Source organism: Phascolarctos cinereus, unplaced genomic scaffold, assembly GCF_003287225.1.
Source record: "Phascolarctos cinereus isolate Bilbo 61053 unplaced genomic scaffold, phaCin_HiC Scaffold_9;HRSCAF=440, whole genome shotgun sequence".
Taxonomy (NCBI): Eukaryota; Metazoa; Chordata; class Mammalia; order Diprotodontia; family Phascolarctidae; genus Phascolarctos; species Phascolarctos cinereus.
In genome coordinates, this window is record NW_027556402.1 from 2216466 (window position 1) to 2231729 (window position 15264).

The 15264-nt window shown below is 47.0% G+C and overlaps 1 protein-coding gene and 1 long non-coding RNA gene across 3 annotated transcripts in view; both read right to left on the bottom strand.

The window, feature by feature from the left end:
• The window catches only part of MTMR7 (myotubularin related protein 7), a 108759-nt gene that overhangs the window by 52124 nt on the left and 41371 nt on the right, over positions 1 to 15264 (bottom strand). The gene's annotated exons all lie outside the window — the stretch shown is intronic.
• LOC144455124 (uncharacterized) lies at positions 8411 to 9706 on the bottom strand. The gene is made up of 2 exons (XR_013483795.1): positions 9205 to 9706; positions 8411 to 8544 (listed from the first exon to the last, which is right to left on the bottom strand). It is a non-coding gene; the product is annotated as an uncharacterized LOC144455124 (long non-coding RNA).

Consider the following 15264-nt stretch of genomic DNA (forward strand, 5'->3'; position numbering starts at 1 on the left):
TTTGACCCACATACTTTCCATCAGGTTTTCCCTCTCTGCTTCCTGGATTTCCTTACCTGTGTTATTTCATATGCAAGGCTACCTCACCCCTACTTTTACTTATGAATAAGGAATACCTTTCTAGAGTCACAGTTCAGGTGTGAGATTTATCCTACCAAGTCTTAGTGATACCTGCAAGGCCAAATTTGCTGCCTGAGGACCTCAGGTACCTCTTATTTGTTATTTTATTTTATTTTATTTTGCTAGGCAATGGGGTTAAGTGACTTGCCCAGGGTCACACAGCTAGTAAGTGTTATGTGTGGAGGTCGGATTTGAACTCAGGTCCTCCTGAATCCAGGGCCAGTGCTCTATCCACTGCACCACCTAGCTGCCCCTTATTTATTATTTAAACCTTGGTTCTCTGTGTATAGATATTTGAGGCTGTGAGTTTTAGGTGGCTCCTTTCTTGGGCTTTGTCCCATGATCCTCTCCTGTCATCTGATTAGCCCCTAGGAGGATGCTGCCAGGGCTGGGGCAGTGTGGACTGTGCACAGAGCACTGTGGTAGCCACCAGGGAAGATCACTGGAGCCCAGAGATTAGGGCAGAAAGGTCCACTGAGATCAGTGAGTTCAAACTTCTGATTTAGAGGGTAGAAATCTGGGGTGCAGAGGGGGAAGTGACTTCCCCAAGGCCACACAGGTGGTAGTGGCAAAGCTCGAATTCAAACCTATTCCAGGCTGCTTCTCCAAGGCTTAAAATCAGTCTGTCTGACCTTGGGCAAGGACTAAACCTCTGGGCCTCAGTTTCCTAATCTGTAAAATGAGGGACAGCCTAGGTGAATTGCAAGGCCCCTTCCAGCCTTAGATGTACATTCCTATGCCCTCAGAGACCATCTATCAGAACATCCAGACAAGGAAAGTAAGGGGTGAAAAGATGTGTTTGAGGTCACACAGAAGGGTGAACGGATGTGCGTTCATGCGTTCATTCGTTCATTCAACAGTCACACCGAGGACAGGGCACGTCAGGATTCAAAGCCTCCAGCCAGCTGCTTGTTTAAGGAGTGGCCCAGGGAACCTCTCCACTCCTTTGGATTCCATCCCAACACTGATCATCCTGAGCATGTGTTACCTCCCTTCCTTCTGCCCCGTCTTTATGCAAAGTCTCATAAATGGGAATACAGGGCACACATCAACGAAAGCCGTTAATGAGTCATGATCAAGGAAGAAGGAAGCCCACAATGTGAGAACCTGCGATATTTCCCAAATGCCATGAGAAAGATTTTGAAAAGTAAGAAGGGCAACACCAGACTTTAAAAAAAACCAAACAAACAGACATGGGGAATTCCCAAAGATTCCTAAAGAAATATCGTGAGGAAAAAATAAGGAACTTTGGGAACACCTTCAGGGGCCACCCACACTTAGTCAGCACCCACAATGAGTTATTCTTGGAGCCAATGAGGAGGAACTGAGGAAGAGAAATGAACAGCTGAGGGTCCAGGGACAGGGGCTGGGGGGTACCGGGCCCTGCCTGAATGAATTCAACTCAAATCTTCTTCAGCCAGAGGAAAAGTTTATGGTAAATCCCATAAGTCAGGTGACTCCCATAAAGACTAGGGCATGAGAAAAGCTCAGCCTTTGAGGCATGAGAGATTGTCTGAATGGGGGCCAGGGTGGAATTTTTTATACACTGAAGTAACTTTGGGTGGCCAGACAAGGGGGCTGGGAAAAGGGTCTAGGTGAGAACTCTGATTGGAAGGTCTAAGAGATTGAACAGACAATGGGAAGAGCTAATGGAGGGAACACGAAAGCAAAAGTTTGAAAGGCATCTGCACAGGATCAAAGGGTGGGGCTAGGACTTTCAAAGGGAGATAAGGGGAGTCGATAAGGAACCTGGAGGTTTAAGGGTTTTCTGGGTCCTGCAGACAAAAGGGAGCCAGATTCTTTCTAGAGCAAGGGGCGAAGGTGCATCTGAATATCAAAAGGTAAGGCTAAGGCTCTCAAAGGGAGATGAGGAGCTGGGGCCTATAGACAAGTGGGAGTCAGATTCCCTTTGGGGCAGGGGCAAAGATCTTGGCTTGGGCCTCACCCCCAACACCAGGGGCTGAGAAGGGAGGGAGAGGTGAGGATCAGGAGGCCACCCACGGTAGCTTAGAGATGGCAGGTCCAGGAAAGGATTTTTAAGGACAGGGAGGCCTGGAGGAAACAGGGGAAAGCGATAAGCAGACTGGGGCAGGGGCAGTGCTGGAGAGGGGCTTGAAGGGATGGGAACAAGGGCAGCAGGAAAGCAGCAGGCCTGGGTGAGAAGGGCCTCAGAGTCAGGAGAAAGCAGGGGAGAATGGGAGACCTTGGAGAATGGGGGAGGGAGCAGCCGGGCCCAGGCTGCCTCGGCATCCTCAGTAAAGCCAGGCAGGGGCATAGTCCTCTGCTGGGAGCAGGCAGCCGACATAAACTCACCCCACAATGCAACCCCAGAGCCTCCAAGCTCACAGGGGCTTCAGAGGCTTTTCCGCTGAGCCACCCAAGGATCCACTCTGGGACATCCTCCACTTGGAGCCAGCCAGTGTAATGCAGAACATTATTTTACCATTTAGGTAGTAGTGATGAGGGTGGGGCCCAAGCCAAGACCTTCACCCTTTGCCTCAAAGGGAATCTGACTCACAGGTCCCAGACCCTCATCTCCCTTTGAAAGCCTTTGCCTTACCTTTTAATCTTATTCAGATCTGGCTCCCTCTTGTCTATAGGCCCAGAAAGGTCTTCCTTTATCTCCTTTTGAAAGTCCTAGCCCCACCTTGATTTTGTGCAGATGCCTTTCAAACTTCTGCCTTCCTGTTCCCTCCATTATCTATTCCCATTGTCTATTCAATCTCTCTGACCTCCCCAATTAGAATTCTTACCTAGACCCCTTCCCCAACCCCCTTCTCTGGCCACCCAAAGTCACTTTAGTATTTAAGATTCACCTTGGCCCTCATTCAGATGCTGAGAATCTCAGGCCCACAAGGCTGAGAACCTCTCATGCCCGCTGGTCTTTACGGGAGTCACCTAGCTGAGAATCTCTCGTGCCCCAAAGGCTGAGCCTTTCTCATGCCCGCCTGTCCTTATGGACATCACCTGGCCAATGTGATTTATCACTAATAAACTTTTCCTCTGGCTGAAGAAGATTTGAGTTGAATTCATTCAGCAGGGCCCGGTACCACGATCTTGGGGTCCCAGCACCCCAAAACCCCTAGACCTCTTCAGTAGAACCCTTTAGGCCATGGAAACCTCCAAATTCCTTAGCAAGACCCTTATCTGGTTGCTCAGGCCACAGCCCTCAGATCATATCTCTGGAAGCCTCCATTATGAGAAAGTTTGCAGATCATTATCATATCTAGATAGAGGGAGAGGGGTGTCCTTGACCAGCAAAAAAAAAAAAACCCAAAAAACTCTTTCTCTTGCCTGACTTCTAAGATCCATCCCCCTCCCTGTCCTGTATACTCCCTATATAAACCCTGGCTCGACCCCTGATGGGTGCTGCTTGATTTGGATGTGAATATCCCTGGCAGCCGCGCGCTAATAAAGTCCACAATTTAAAATTAGCTTGGGTCGTCAACTCGCTAATTTCTCGGTATAACATTTTGGAGGCCCCAGCGAGATAGCAGTGTACCGTTCGCTGCAGAGACCCACCTGGAGAGGACATCGGCCTCGGGAGGGAATTGTTCTGTTCTGACTTCTAGGGAGCCGGCCCCTGATGATGTTCCAGGCCCCAGACTCAGGACTAGGAGAAGCCTCCCTCCCCGACTCCGACTGTACCTCATTTCTGCCCTCGTGGACCTGGTAACCCTCTAGAGGTAAATGTTTGCAAGCCTGTTTTCTGGTGGGGAACGAGTGCCAGATGTGGCAGAGCACCTAATTAGTGCCTCAATCCCCCGGGCACCCCGAGACGTCGGGACTGTGCCTGTATCTGGTTCCTGGTACCGGTTTCTGGTTCCTGGTTTCTGTCTTATTCTGTTTGGGCCCGTGTCTTGTTCCTGGTTTCTGTCTCAGTGTTGGTCTATTAGTTTATATGTGTAGAGATTGTGTTTTTAAGAGATTCTGTTTTGCAGTCATCTGCCTGAAGCCACCCGTTTCATACTGAAAGACAGGTGTCAGACTGGATTGCAGACAGTTTTCTCCAGACTTCCATTGGGAGGATGTGTTTGTGTTCAGGCTTTTATTGTTTGTCTGTGTCTGTGTTCTGCAATAATGGGGGGTTATGGACAGTACATCATTTCCCTCCCTTTTGGGTTGTTTGCAGCCAGACAGCAAAAGGCTGCAGCAGGACTCTGAAAAGTTGCCTTCATTCTCCCCCTCTTCCTCCACAGGTAACAGCAGCTTCAAAGCAGTGCGTGGATGGGAGAGGGAAAGAGAGAAGAATACTTTATTATTTAGGTTATATGGTTGGTAGAGGGCAAGTTGGGAAGGATTTTTGAAGTGTCAGGTCAGAATTAGAAAGGAATGAGATATGTACAGGTTTTAAGGGGATTTTAAATCATTAGAAAGAAAGGCAAGGAAGTTTAAGCATGTAGGAGAGAGGAGTGTGTGTAGAAAATTTGAAGGGAATATGATTTAGTTGCATGGTGTGACTGGAGGTTTTGAAAGTGAGAAGGTTTTGGGACTTTTGCATGAGTAATAGTTTCTCTCTCTCTCTCTGCATTCTAACTCTGGCCAAGTTTGAGTGTGGAGACAAAGAGAAAAGTTCTTGTGTACCAGAACATAGACAAATGGTTTATATGCTGAGGACCACAGCTTGCTGGGTTTAGTTGATATTTTCCCACAAGCCCCAGCTCATCCAAATTGGTAAATATGTGAGGTTTTCAATTTCAGCATTTGTTACACTGTTTTGCACTTAGGTACATTGAAGGAAACTCAGACGAGTGGATTGTTTTGAGTGCACAGTGAGGGCAGTTTGAGGAGAGATGGAGGGAATTATGTCCACCCACCTTTCAGGCTAGATCCCCGGGTGGGTTCTTTTAAAGACTGGTCATTATGGGAAAGAAAAAGCAATCAGAATACTGGTCCAGTACATTTCTAAGCTTAACAAGGGTATTGCATTTGGGAATATATTTTTGTCTACCCCTCCAAAACTAAATAATAATAAATAGGGAGAATGAATGGGTTAGAATAAACTTCCAAATTTTATGTGCTTTTAAGAGGAAGTTTCACCTATAATTCTTATCAAATCTGTGTAAACGTTTTCTGTGTTGTGAAATTCCTGAGTAAATGAGAATTCTTGAGATAAAAATTGAGTAAATTTTAAAGTTTGATAATATTTGTTATTGTGGTAATGTTCTTCACGCATTATAAAAACTGAATTTTTTTTTTCTCTGTTTTTGACTAAGGAACTTTGTGATGTCTAGGAATTCTGTAACAACTAGGAATTTAGTTTGTTATGGTACTTTGGGAAGTTATGTTACTTGAGGACATTTTACATCAACTTAGTTTTAATGAATTCCATTTTTAAAGGTTTATTTTTACTTTAAGGTAGAAAGGAAAGATATCTATCACCTTAAAAATTTCTAACAAATGTTCTTCATGAAAGTTTAGTGATTATTCCTTCTAACATCAGGATAAACTGTAAGCTTTTTTTGGAAAGGGAAATACCTTTTACAAAGTAATGTTTTGCAAAATCTTTTTGTATGATTTTTAGAAGGCCTACTAAATTTCCATCTGCAAGCTAATTTGTTGCAATAATTTAATACTGATAACAATTATGTCTTAATCCACTGTGAATTTTCTAAGTTTCATTCCCATGTAAATTGTGTCCTTGAATTGGCCTTAAATGGGTGCTTTCAGAGAAACAGAGTCAATGGTTCCTGCTTCAGGTAGCATAAGAAAGGGCACCGGTCTCAAGAATGTAGGTTTGAAAGTTCAATGCCCCACTCTAAGTTTTTAAGGGGTGGACGTAGAAGTGAAAAAGATAGGACAGCTAAAACATCTTAGCAGATTCTGGAAGTTTTTGAGATTGATCATTAAGGAGTTTTTAAACACCTCCTTACAATCTTGTCACTCCCTTCCCCCATTCCCTCCCCTTGAGTCAAGAGGGTTTCTCTGTTAAACCCCTTTCATCCCAGATCAGATTAGGAAGAGAGTGTTTTACCCCCTCTCCCCTGCCCGCAAATTCACCTTCCTCACCTGGCTATAGGAAGGAAGGGGAGGGGCAGCAGCTACAGCCTTGGAAGTATCTTCCAGTAAAAGGGGATGGGTCAAGGTAAAGAATCCAGTCTATAGGGATGGGAGTGGCCCCAGGAGACTGTTGGACCTGGTGAAAGGGTCTAGAAAGAAGAAAGATTTTTTATTGGGTCAATTGTATTAGTTATGTTGCTGGAAGGGCAATTTCTTTTATAATCTAGAATGTTAAATTAATTGTGTCTTCAAAAAAAAAGGAGTCAATTTGGCTGTTGGGGCATTTTATATGATCCTGTTTTGTAACATTTCCTTTTAAATATTGTAATTCAAGGAAGTATAAAATTTACAAATTTTGTCTCAATTGAAAGGGAATTTTCAGTTGAAATTGTCTTGTTATAATTTATAAAATTTGTGAACTAAGTTCTTTGGGGTTATTATTTCAATATCAAAACCTAACATTGTTAATTGATTACTTGTGTGTGAAAAGGAGGGGCACATGGCAATTCCCCTTATTTTGTAAACTTACCAGGATCCCTGGAAACTATGGGGGGGGGCAAGGTCATCTGCCCTGAAAAAAAAAAGTGCAGCTTCCATATGTTTGTTTGACATGTGGCATGGGAAGGGAATTTTCTTAATTGAATGGGTTGTAAATTCAATAGAGCGGGAGGGTGTCAAAGTGTCAGTTGAAATTATAGACCAAGATATCTGTGTTTCTTTTACCATTAACATGACATAGCATAGTCTATGTCCATAAGATACCGAGATAAGAAAAGTCCCATTGTTCTGGAGAGTGTTTGGTCCCAGACATCTTGGGCTCAGTGATAACAAACAGAAAGAATGTTGGTCAGTTCTATCTGGTCCTGGAAAGGGGTGTTTTTGGTTCACTTGAAAAAAAAAAAGAATTAGTTCAGGTTTTTGGCCCTTATTGGGGTTCAATTGATTATACTCACCTCAAGATGTTCCCATTGTTTAAAGGAATTATGAGAGCAGTAGTATTTTTCTGTGATCAGTCTCTTACTATTACCAATGTGAGATTAAATTCTTATTATCAGGATTTGTGATTTTATGGGACAGACATTTACTATTGTTTTGAGCTTTGATTACCAGGGTACTTGTCTGAGTTGTCATAAAGCCAATAGTAGAATGGCATGTGCTGCAGGCTGATAACTGATAAAGGTGGAAGTCTGTTCCTGGGAAGACTTTTGAGGACAACCTTGGACACAGCCTAGATAGGATCTTCTTGACTCTATTTCCCAATTGTGCTATTTCCTTTCTGACAAGGGAAATCCCCACCTGATTAATCCCAGGCCCTGCTTTTAACATCCAGTGACTACGTGATTACCTATCAGATATGACTCATGCCTGGAATCAAATGGAGCTAAGGAAGTTCTTTCCTTCTGATATGATATATGACCCTGTCCCTCTGGAACATCCCTGTGTTACCGTAATAGGATGCAAGTACATTCATGGCCACATAATAATAATATAGGGATAACATCCCCCTAAGGAGGAAATGTTTACACACAATAATAGGACAAAGGTGTAATGTGATAGATGTCTAATTAAATAGGATAGCAAATTTTGAGAAAAGCAATAGGATTAGACTGATATGATTGGCTTCCAAGATGTATCTATCATGGCAATCCAAGCTTTAAGCATGTTTAGGTAGGAAGATCACAGTTTTGGATTTTTACACTAAGCCAGAGAAGCAGAGCTCCCTTTTTGAACTGCCTATGAATTAAACCGATTGTACATGAGCAAGGAACTTAATGTAGTTAATATAGGTAATACTGATTGTATTGATTTGTATGATTCCTGTCTAAGGTTTTCTTGTTACCCTGATTACATGTAAATCTCTCTTTTCCAAACTAGTCTATTGTGAGCTCTCTGATTGGTTTAATCTGTACCTGACTTAATGTAATTATGCAATTTTGCGAATTATGAGTAAACTTTGTTGTATTGTTTGAACCTAGTCCTGTGTGACTGGGAAAACTGAACTATCTCTATGTGCCTTTAACTAAAGACTTATGAGGGATTCTGGAATACTTAGGAATTCAGTTTCCTTAATACTACTCTGGAATTTGTGTTATTTAAGAACTTTTGTACCAATTTAGTGAGGTTTTATGAACAAGAGTAGAAATGCATGCAAGCTTCTTAGGGCTCATTTTGGAAATGTTCCTTAGGCAATGTGATATCTTAGGGTACTATAGAACTGGGACTTGTGTTCTGTATGTGTTCCTATATGAGTTAAGGTTCTTTACAATTAGGTCAGGGGTTTGTGAGAATGTTATTTTGTTATTTGGGTAATATCATACTTGTTTAAAGTTGTGTTACAATTAATAATGTTAAAAGGGAAATGGCTTGTGGTTTATCTTCTCCATGTCATCAGAAAAACATGGCATGACTGAAACATTTAAGATCCTATATGTGTTATACCGAGAAATGAGCGAGTTGACCACCCAAGCTAATTTTAAATTGTGGACTTTATTAGCACGCGGCTGCCAGGGATATTCGCATCCAAATCAAGCAGCCCCCATCAGGGGTTGAGCTAGGGTTATATATAGGGAGTATACAGGACAGGGAGGGGGATGGATCTTTGAAGTCTGGCTGGTCAAGGACACCCTTCTCCCTCTGTGTAGATATGATAATGCTCTGCAAACTTTCCTGAGCAGCCAGATAAGGGTCTTGCTGAGGCCCATGCATGAATACTGCTAGGCACAGTGTCCTTGGGCTGGGGGGTGGTTGTCAGAGACAGTGTTTCTGAGACTAGGGAGGCATTTTGGGGCACAAGTACAAGCACAAGCACCCGAGCACCCCATCATTACAGGTCAGGGATCACACAAACCAGACCAGGTGTCCTGGTCTCTGGTATAAACGTAATTATCTAAAGCCATTGTATTGCAAGCTTTCTTATCCATTTGCTTTGGAGGTATGGGCTGTGCTTAAGCCATGCAGGAGTACATTTCACTATTGTTTAGATTTAGGAGGAAAGAGGTCTGGGGCAAGATTAAGCAGCAACTTCTGCTTTCCATTGCCTAAAGGGCCCTACTACCTAAATGGTAAAATAATGTTCTGCATTACATATGCACTGTGTTAAAATGGATTCTTTCATATATCTATGTATGTATTGGGGCCTGTGGATTAATGTAAGGTATGCGTATTGTTGTTTGCTCTTGTTTACTATTTAGTGGGGGGTTGGCAGTATGGGTCCGGCTCTTACGGCAGTCCTCTTCCTTGGATGATTCCTTTGCCAAAAACTAAAAGGGGGAGTAGGAACTCAGGGCGGATGGCACTAATTCTTCCTTAACCAAGTCCTGCCCAGAAAGAAAACACAGAGGCCACTACTGCTCATACTTCTCTTGTGTTTGTTTGGTCCATGTTTACTAAATATTCTTGCCAGATTCCTTTCTTCTAGGGTCGGAGCCATCAACTTCCACATGACTGTATACCAACCCAAGGTCTCTAGTCCACTGAACCTGGCATCAGCCAGGTTTTGAAGTTTGACCCCTCGAACGGGACCCAGAGAGGCAGGGACAGCTCTACGCCCCTTGCCAGCAGGAAGCAGTTTCAGAAGCAGAGACCTTCGCCCCTTTCACCAAAAGAATTTGGTTCCTATTTGCTTGAGGGGGGGATGATGGGGGCAGGGCCCAAACCAAGATCTTCGACTCTTTGCCTCAAAGGGAATCTGACTCACAGGCCCCAGACCCTCATCTCCCTTTGAAAGCCTTAGCCTTACCTTTTAATCTTATTCAGATCTGGCTCCCTTTTGTCTACAGGCCCCAGAAAGGCCTTCCTTTATCTCCTTTTGAAAGTCCTAGCCCCACCTTGATTTTGTGCAGATGCCTTTCAAACTTCTGCCTTCCTGTTCCCTCCATTATCTATTCCCATTGTCTATTCAATCTCCCTTGACCCCCCCCTGCATTTCCCTATTCTCCACTACCCCTCCCTGTTTCACATGCCCCCACCTACTTGCCCATCCCCCCTTTTCCTTGGTTCTCCTTCCCTTTTCCTCTGGCTCCTAGTAGGACCCCTCAGGCAGATCCTCCTCACCCCTCGATTATGAGACTGCTCTGAAGCATCCATAGCATTGTCAACTCCACCCAGCCTGACCTAGGACCTAGCTGCTGGCTGTACAACCCCAGTACTATGTGGGAGTGGCAGTTAATGGTTCTGTTTCCCATAGCCCAGACTCGGTGGGAACAACCTAAGTTGACCCTGGGGGATGTCCAAGGAAAAGGTACCTGTCTTACCTCATCCACCACATCCCTGAAAACTTCTCCTTACTCTCCTGTCTGTAATAGTACTGTGGTTGTTCCCCAATCCTCCTCCTCTTTTTATTCAGCACCATCCGGCACTTGGTGGGCCTGTCTGGATGGGATCACACAGTGTGTCTCCGCTGTGGTGTTCCTAAAAGAATCTGAGCCTCTATGTATATTAGTCTCCATTATCCCCAGGGTCTCCCTTCTTCAGGGCCCGGAGGGTTGGGAGTACTTCACTCATGAGGGCAGTGTGTCCTACTGAAGCAAGCGAGCCGTTCCCCTCCTCATCCCTATCCTCAGTGGGGTTGGGGTTAGTGGGATCAACTGCTGTGGGTACCGCTGCCCTAGTCCGAGGAGAGGCCAGTTACCAGGAACTTAGTGCTCAGATCAATGCAGACCTCAGTCAGTCATCTGGAGCACTCTATATCCCAACTGGAGAGACAGGTCAACTCCTTGGCAGAGATGGTTCTGCAGAACCGGAGGGGTTTGGACTTATTGTTTCTCAGGCAAGGCGGCCTTTGTGCCGCCCTAGGGGAGGCCTGCTGTTTCTACCAATAACTCAGGTGTAGTTCAGGAGAGCCTTTCCCTAGTACAGAAAAATATTGCAGACAGGCAGAGGGAACGAGAAGGGAACGAAAATTGGTACCAGAGCCTGTTTCAGACTTCCCCATGGTTAACCATTCTTATTTCTGCCTTAGCCGGGCCTTTGCTCCTCCTTACTATAGCCCTAATTCTTGGTCCTTGTCTAGTTAATCAGCAACTTGACTTTGTTAGATCCCTTATTAATTTAGTTAAGTTACTGTTGGTTAGAGATCCCCGTTATCAGACCCTGGCATCTGCCTTCTTTGCACCCTACAATGAGGCAGCCCCCACCACGTCAAGGGTTTGACGTGGTACACAAAAGAAGTGGGGAATGTAATGCAGAACATTATTTTACCAGGTAGTAGAACCCTTTAGGCCATGGAAACCTCCAAATTCCTTAGCAAGATCCTTATCTGGCTGCTCAGGCCACAGCCCTCAGATCATATCTCTGGAAGCCTCCATTATGAGAAAGTTTGCAGAGCATTATCATATCTAGATAGAGGGAGAGGGGTGTCCTTGACCAGCTCAAAAAAAAAAACCCAAAAAACTCTTTCTCTTGCCTGACTTCTAAGATCCATCCCCATCCCTGTCCTATATACTCCCTATATAAACCCTGGCTTGACCCCTGATGGGTGCTGCTTGATTTGGATGTGAATATCCCTGGCAGCCGCGCTAATATAATAAAGTCCACAGTTTAAAATTAGCCTGGGTGGTCAACTCGCTAATTTCTCGGTATAACACCAGCAGCTGCTGCTTGGAGCCCTCCCGCGAGGGAGGAGGCATCTCCCACCTCCTGGTGTAGCCCATTCCCAGCCCGACCAGTCCTCGTTGTCCCATCCAGCCTCAGTGCTCCTCTTTGCCCCTTCCAGCTCTGCCCCTGGCTCTGGCTCTGAGGCCAGGCAGACCCAGTGAGATCCCTCTTCTGCAGGACACCTCTCAGATCCTTGAACCCTTCCCCTTCCTCTCCCCCCCCCAACACGTGCCCCCAGGCCCTCCAAACAATTCTGATGGAGCATGGCCTTGAGGCCCATCAGCTTTCGATGCTCAGACTTTCTGTCCTTTAGTTAAAAATCAATCTTTATTGACATCTTTTGAAGCACTGACATTTCCCAGGGTCTGTATATTGTTTCATCTCACTCCCTCCTAAGATGTGGGGCCTGGAAATGAGCCCCCTCCAACAGGCGGGGTCAGATGGAGGGTAAATGAAGCAGGGCTCCCCAGCCTGTCTCACCGGGATACAGCTGGGGCCCCAGAGAAGCCCCAGACCCCCTCACTGCTCCTCACCCTGCCCATGCCCTGGGAGCTTTGAATCCACTTCCAGATGAACCTGACCTCATCCTTCCCACCTGGTCCAGGCAAGGTCAGGCTTTGGTGGGCAAGTTTATGCCTGGGCATATGTTATCTAGTCAACGTCAGCTCTAGCCTAAAACAAAGCCTTAATAATAGATAATAATAACAGATAAGTAGCCTAGTGTTCACGATCCTCCTCAGCAAAGCTGATGAGCCTGTCGGGTCTGCCCCTCTCCAAGTCACAGATACAACTGTTCAGTGCCACAGGGCCAAGCACAGATCCCTGTGGTGCTCCACTGGAGACCCCCTGCCAGGCTGACAGGATCATAGAGTCCTGAAAGGGACTCAGAAGCCATCGAGTCCAAGTCAAGTGACTTATCCAAGGTCACAGAGGCAGTGAGTGTCAGAGGTGTGATCTGAACCCAAGTCTTCCTGACTCCAAGCCCAGCTGCCCTCAGCTGGCCGTGCTCTAGAGGGAGGGCTGGGCTTCGAGTCTGGAAGACTCTTCTTGGTGAGTTCAGTTCTGGCCTCAGACACTGACTAGCTGTGTGACCCTGGGCAAGTCACTGCGCCCTGTTGGCCTCAGTTTCCTTACCTGTAAAATGAGCTGGAGATGAAATGGCAAAGCACTCGAGTGTCTCTGGGTCACGAAGAGTCAGACATGACTGAAAAATGACTGAACACTGAATGCACTAGGCTGTGTCAGCCCCCCAGTACAACAAGAGGACAACATGCAGCAAGCAGCACAAGCCCACCGCGATGGGCGTGTGTTTGCCTGGCTGAGTCAGGAATGTATAGAATGTATGTGATGAGGACGGCTGTGGGAGGGAAGCAGGCGGGCAGCCCAGCTTGAGAGCGGTCCCTCGTAGGTCCCAAAGGGGAGTACTCAGCCTCCCAGAGGCCATGGGCTGCTCTGCTCACAAACGGTCAGGGGCTCCAGGCTTCCACCCTCTGACTCCAGCCTGTCCGCATGAGTGCATCTAAGAGCTCACCTCCTTCCCCTCGCGCCTTCCAACAGAACCCACGCTCTTCCCCGTTCTCACCCTGTGTTCTTTGCTCCATGTCTCTGTTCACCATCACCGGGGCTGGAAGGGACTCTCCCCATCTCTGCCCACGGAGGTCCTTCCCAGACCTCAAGGACCAGCTGAGATTGCGCCTTGTCCCAGATCCCTCTGTGGCCACTATGACAGCCTGACGGCCTGTTCAATCCGTATTTGGGAAGGGATGACAAGATGCTTGGTGGCTCAAGAAAGACTTTTGGGTTACGTGACTACGGGCATTTACTGAAAGCAGACAAGACCTGGGAGAAGACAGCAGTGCTGAAGTCCAGTGCCCTGGAGTGACTGCGGTGGGGGGGGCATAGCCAGCCCCGATGGCCAGCGGCACGGTGGCACGGTGGCCATCACCCCAACACTGAGCCAGCCCCACAGGAGAGCTACGTGGAAAAACAGGTGCCTCAGCACCCAGCCAGCCTCACGCTGGACACAGCAGGCTGGGGAGAAGCTGGGTTGGGGGACGCGACAGTGTATCTGCAGGCAATCTCAACAAGCCAACTTCTAGGAAACAGAAAAGGCCCACGGTGCAGGCGAGAGCTCCTGAGGATCATCCTGCCGGGACCCAGATGGTATACACGCACCTTGGCTCCCTCATAGCTCGGCAGCCCTCCCACCAGAGGCGCTCCGTGAACACCCCAGCCCAGACCAGTGAGAAGAATGAGTTGAAATAGGAAGCTATGAGATGACACCGATTCCTCCCCAAGGACTCCTCTCTAGAGGCTGCTGGGGGTGCGAGGTTCGGGGAGGAAGCACAAGGTCATGGTGGGGTTGGGCAGAGCTCCAGAACCCCAGAAGAGTGGCCTTCCCAGAAAGAGCTTCTCAGCATTCCAGGATTTCTGTGCAGGGGCCAGGGCATCAGGACTCTGTCCAGTATACCTCAAAGAGCACTCCGAAGGGCTCAGAGCAACGACATGTAGGACCTCATGACCAACACTTATCAAGGGGAAGTTGGCCCACAGAAAGGGAAGCCCTCAAGAGAGCACCTCTGGAGACGAGAAGAGAAACAATTCTGAGGCGCACAAAAAGGAGCATCGTCTCAAGAGGCAGTGCACGCACAGGGAACTCTCTGGTCATCACAGGTTTCTAAAGGCCTGTCCCAAAGACAGAAACAGGGGTAGGTACAAACACACACAGTTTTTAGAGTCAGGATAAGCTTAGAATGAGCTGAGGCTGGTGAAGAAAATGAAGGACAACAGTAAAAAACAAGCAGCTTTCTGGCTCTACTGTGAAAATGGGAAGTTGGAGGAAGGCCTAGAACGTTGGCACCAACAGGGACGGCGCTGGCCAGCTACACAGCTGAGAAGGCCTGGGTGGGGTAGGGGAGGACCACCAGATGCAGAGGCCCTCGACCGACAGGCTCAAGGTCCAGCGTCGGCAATAGCTCACAGGGCTTGGGCAGCTTACCCTCTCTGGGCCCCAAGCGTCCTCCTGCTCTAAGGCTGCGATGATACCACCAGAAAGAAGGCAGGGACGCCCAGCACATGTGTCTTTTGTTTTTACTCCTGAGGAGAATGCCTTCTACATTGAAACACAGAGAAGAAAAATGGCCTTCCCCAGAGGAGCTGATGCCTGGGACATGTGAGCACCTCCTGGCCCACTATCCACGCCAGGCTGCCGAGAGGACTGGCATCGCTGGGCTACTCTCAGTGGTCTGGGAGAGATCCTGAAGAGCACGACCAGTACTACAGGACTGAAGAAAGGACTTGAAGAAAAGGAAGACAATGGAATCTGTAGCCTGCACAGGCCAATGAGCCTGACTTGTATTACTTGCACAATGGCAGAGTGGTGGCCTAGGGGATAGAGCGCTGGGCCCAGAGTCAGGAAGACCCAAGTTCAAATCCTGCCTCAGACTTATCAGCTGTGAGACCCTGGGCAAGTCATCTAACTTCTAGTTGCCTTAATCCACCGGAAAAGGAAATGGCAAACCCCTCCAGTCCCTCTGCCAAGAAAATCCC